This window comes from Sparus aurata, chromosome 1 (genome assembly GCF_900880675.1).
Source record: "Sparus aurata chromosome 1, fSpaAur1.1, whole genome shotgun sequence".
NCBI classification, from domain to species: domain Eukaryota; kingdom Metazoa; phylum Chordata; class Actinopteri; order Spariformes; family Sparidae; genus Sparus; species Sparus aurata.
This window is the reverse complement of record NC_044187.1, coordinates 1,091,641-1,096,544: the sequence shown is the minus strand read 5'-3', so window position 1 is coordinate 1,096,544 and position 4,904 is coordinate 1,091,641. Positions and strand designations below refer to the sequence as shown.

Here is a 4,904-nt window from a genome sequence, read left to right as displayed (position 1 = left end):
TTAGATCAGGGCCGCAGTAACACAGCATGTGTCAGTCTGGAATTACACATTCTGGTTTAACAACTGTTAAACTTCAGACAGGATTTCACGCTGAATGTTTCTGATTCACCAGATGGTTCATTAACCTGACGAGCTCCGTCTGAACTTCTCTGTCTAGTTTGTTGTTGACTCCATCAGAGTCCTTCTTCAGTCTGATCCTCTCTGTCTCTCTGGGTGTTCAGGGGTCCATCAGTGGAAGTGGTCCTGTGGTTAGAGACACAGACCAGCACTGTGATGTTGTAGGTTCAAATCCCAACTAAAGCTTATATTTTTAAATCCTATGTAATTGACTTTAAGCAGAAACAAAGATACATTTATCATAATTAATGTGAATCTAAATGTTTTGTGTTTGAACTTAAAGACAGGAAAACTTTTCTTCTGAGACACGACTGAGATAATGTTTGTCTGTGACGGGTCGTGAACCAACAACCTGTGAGAGTCTAAACACCTCATCAAGCAGCTGAGCTGTTCACCTGTGAGGTGCAGACATCACTTCAAACAGCCAATAATCACACCTGGACGTCACTTCAACACTTTGATCTGCTGCTCTGAATCTGAACTTCAGTCTTTTTAAAACATGAAAATGTTTGAGTGAAGTCAGAATGTTTGAGCTTCAGTCTGATCCTGTTTCTGGCTGTCGGCTGGTTTCAGCGCTGAAGATGGTCCAGTGGTTTAAGACGCCGTCCTGCAACATGGAGACGTGGGATCGACCCTCAGCTCAGCCCGAGGTAACAACACTGTGTGTGTGTGTCTGTGTGTGTGTGTGTTCAAAACAAAAAACAAACAAACAAAAACCCCAAAAACCAAACCAACTTCAAAATCGCATAAACTAAACTGCGTTGCGTTGCGTTGCGTTGCGTTGCGTTGCGTTGCGTTGCGTTGCGTTGCGTTGGCTCGCTCGTGGGATCTCTGCTGTGGACCGACTGGATCCTGGAGGAAACTGACAGCAGGTGAGTCTGGTGGAGCTAGCTAGCTTGATAAAAGCTAGCAAGACTGGTTTTTGTAGCTGCTCCATTTTAAACTTTATCTTAGTTCAAACTGTCATCCTGAAGACTATGTTTATTTTTGAGTCTCCTGGTCCTCCTCCAGCAGTCCACACAACACTTAACCCTAACACAACACAGTTGGCCTGGAGGGCTGCGGGTCCTGCTCCCTGTCACGGGCCTCCTGTTGGGTCTCCTGCCTCATGTTGGGCCTCCTGTTGGGTCTCCTGCCTCATGTTGGGCCTCCTGTTGGGTCTCCTGCCTCATGTTGGGTCTCCTGTTGGGTCTCCTGTTGGGTCTCCTGCCTAAAAAAATATTTATTATTAATTCATATTTTTACTGGTGTTATTATTATTATTTTGATTATTATTATTTGATCCTTATTGTGTTTCTGTATACTGTATTTTAAATGTGAGCACAAAGTCAAAGGATGTTATAATAGTTGTGATATTAAACTATGATACCTTTGAATGGGATTTATTACAACAATCCATAGAAACCAACAGTAATAAAACATGAAACACTGACTTTGGGTTGCTTCATTTTAATATGTTCATGATCTTATCTAATATCTTTATTGGAGAATACTTTATTGCGTTACTCGTTACCCTCCTCACACTAACATGCCTCCATAATAAAACACTGGTGATGTCCGAGGGGACCTTTATTGTGAAGGGCCCCGGATGGCGCCCTCTGTCGGCGGCGGTGTGACGCAGCAGCCGCGCCGCTCTTCTTCTTCTCCTCCCGGCGGCGGCAGCAGCAGCGGTCCCGCTCTCCTTCTGTTTTCACTAACACCGCCTCCATTTTAGCCCCGACACCAGGCGGAGCGGCAGCGGCTCGCAGCGGACCCAGCGGCCGGCGGAGGGACACCTTCCTGCGGCGGCGGCAGCGGTTTGACTCGTTCGGCGTGAATCAGCCTTTTTGTGTTGCGGGATGGCGGCGCTGCGGCAGGACGCGGCCGGGGCGGCGCTGCTCTGCTGACGACCTAACGGCTCGTTGTGTGAATCTAGCGGCGGTGAGGAGGAGCAGCTCGCCTCGGATGGTCAGGTACCGGCTCTAATCTCTCTGGCTTTAATTATTACAGGCTTTATTCTCATAAGACGGCTTTGTTTGATCTCCTGAGCGGGTTGATTAGCGGCGGGCAGGCCGCTGCTGCAGCCTCCCCGGCGGCCTGTCCGCGGCTCCGGCTCGCTGTTTCCTCCCGGACAGCATCCATCACTCCGTGCGGCCCCGGTGCCTCTGCTGCGGGGGGTGTCGGTTATATAACGTGTGCGCAGAGGACACCGAGCCGTCCTTCCGTCCGTCCGTCCGGCCGCAGTCTGCGGCTCACCTCTGACTGACGGCGGCCGCTGACTCGCTGTCCTCCATTTGAAGCCGTCGTCCTGACAGTCGGCGGTTAATGTCGGATGTTCTCAGCCGGTCCGTGACTCGGTCCGGCCGGGCAGGTGGTGTCGTTCAGGCCGGACTGCTGGTGCAGCAGGCCCGCGGACACGTCCGGATCAAAGGCAGCTGAATAAAGCTTCAGGTGTCAGACAGCAGCTCTGTGACGACGAGCAGCCGATTAATCGATCAGTCAGCAACATGAAGTGAATCTGCATCATTCTGATGATGAGTTATATTAAAGATCACAGCTAGAAAACGGATCCAGGTTCTGAGACGATGGATCATTGCTGGTGGTAACCACACATTTAAAGACGTCACTTTGGACCCAGTTAATCGATTGACTGAGAGAATCACCAGGAGGTTAATAATCAATAATGACTAATCATTAGTCAGCTGTCTGAATGATGAGCTGAAACTATTTGTTTGTTATTAGAGTTTAATCAACGATTAATCAATTAGATAAAATAGTTTGGAATTTGAATTGCAACAACAGAGAGAAAACATCACCAAGACTGATTGACCGTTATCAATTACATATGAATCAATAACCGACAATCTAATACATAAATCTATAGGATCAATATAGTGTGAATAGTGTAACTAGTACTGTTGATAAACTGTACTAGATCTCACGTTCACATCATCTTGTTTTAGCTTTCATGTAGTGACGGAGCGAAAGAGTCCTGAGGCCTCCTGATGCTCCTCCTCAGCTCCCTGGTGTCCTCTGTAGTCCATTCTGTCTCTCTGTAGTCCATTCTGTCTCTCTGTAGTCGTTTTATGTCACTCTGTAGTCGTTTTATGTCACTCTGTAGTCGTTTTATGTCACTCTGTAGTCGATTCTGTCTCTCTGTAGTCCATTCTGTCTCTCTGTAGTCGATTCTGTCTCTCTGTAGTCGTTTTATGTCTCTCTGTAGTCGATTCTGTCTCTCTGTGTGTTTGTTTTCTGTTTATGTGTTTTTTTTTCTCTCTCTCTCTCTAGTTGTTTTCTGTCTCTCTGTGGTTGTTTTCTGTCTCTCTGTGGTTGTTTTCTGTCTCTCTGTGGTTGTTTTCTGTCTCTCTGTGGTTGTTTTCGGTCTCTGTAGTTTTTCTGTCTCACTCAGTGATCATTTTGAGTGTCTTTGTAGTTTTGCTTCTCACACTTTCACATCTCTCTGTTGTTGTTTAAATCTTTTTGTTGTCAGTTTCTGTCTCTTTGTAGTTGTTTTCTGTCTCTTTGTAGTCGATTTATGTCTCTCTGTAGTCGATTCTGTCTCTCTGTAGTCGATTCTGTCTCTTTGTAGTCGTTTTATGTCTCTCTGTAGTCGATTCTGTCTCTCTGTAGTCGATTCTGTCTCTCTGTAGTCGTTTTATGTCTCTCTGTAGTCGATTCTGTCTCTCTGTGGTCGATTCTGTCTCTCTGTAGTCGATTCTGTCTCTCTGTGGTCGATTCTGTCTCTCTGTAGTCGTTTTATGTCACTCTGTAGTCGATTCTGTCTCTGTGTGTTTGTTTTCTGTTTGTGTTTTGTGTTTTCTGTCTCTCTATAGTTTGTTTTCTGTCTTTCTGTGGTTGTTTTCTGTCTCTCTGTAGTTGTTTTCTGTCTCTCTATAGTTGTTTTCTGTCTCTCTGTGGTTGTTTTCTGTCTCACTCAGTGATCATTTTGAGTGTCTTTGTAGTTTTGCTTCTCACACTTTCACATCTCTCTGTTGTTGTTTAAATCTTTTTGTTGTCAGTTTCTGTCTCTTTGTAGTTGTTTTCTGTCTCTTTGTAGTTGTTTTCTGTCTCTCTGTAGTTGTTCTGATCTTTGTAGTTGTTTTGCGTCCCTCTTCAGTCACTTTGCGTATCTTTGTAGTCAGTTTGTGTCTCTACAGTTGTTTTTTCTTCTCATTGTAGTTGATTAACATCTGACTGTAATTGGTTTCCATCCCTGTAGTTGTTTTTGTCTTTGTTGTTCTTTTGCGTGTCATTATAGCTGCTCTACAACAACACACGTTAACAGTCACGTCATGCAGAGGTTCTGTGGTCCATGTGGTCTCTGGGTCCATCGGGTCCATCGGGTCTGTTGGGTCTGTTGAGTATGTCCTTGATGCCCCGGGGCAGCTCCTTCTGTGGATGTATTCTTCCCTTTTAAAGCCGGAAGATGTCTCACATCTGTTGAACATTGAGTGTTTTATCACAGAGATGGTTCTGTAGGACGCCGTCGTGTGTGTGGACGCTGTTGTGTGTGTGTGTGTGTGGACGCTGTTGTGTGTGTGTGTGGACGCCGTTGTGTGTGTGTGTGTGTGGACGCTGTTGTGTGTGTGTGTGTGTGGACGCCGTTGTGTGTGTGGACGGGGTTGTGTGTGTGGACACTGTAGAAACCACCACACTCGCAGTCGACCACACAGCTGCAGACAACCAGCCTCAGCTCCCAACGCGAAATTCAAAATGTCAATGAGATGAACTAACAAGATCATCATAGTGGAGAAAAGAAGCTGAGGCTAACTAGCTTAGCATGTTGACTGTTTGTATGCAGTTTGGTT

The 4,904-nt window shown here is 46.0% G+C and overlaps 1 protein-coding gene across 3 annotated transcripts in view; it reads left to right on the top strand.

Moving 5' to 3' along the window:
* The first annotated feature begins 1,782 nt into the window (after window positions 1-1,782).
* Window positions 1,783-4,904, top strand: part of LOC115581708 (CSC1-like protein 2) — a 24,410-nt gene continuing 21,288 nt past the window's right edge. For all 3 annotated transcript variants that reach the window (XM_030417030.1, XM_030417022.1, XM_030417015.1), the window contains exon 1: window positions 1,783-2,069. The gene's annotated coding sequence lies outside the window, so the exon portion shown is untranslated. The remainder of the gene's footprint in view (window positions 2,070-4,904) is intronic.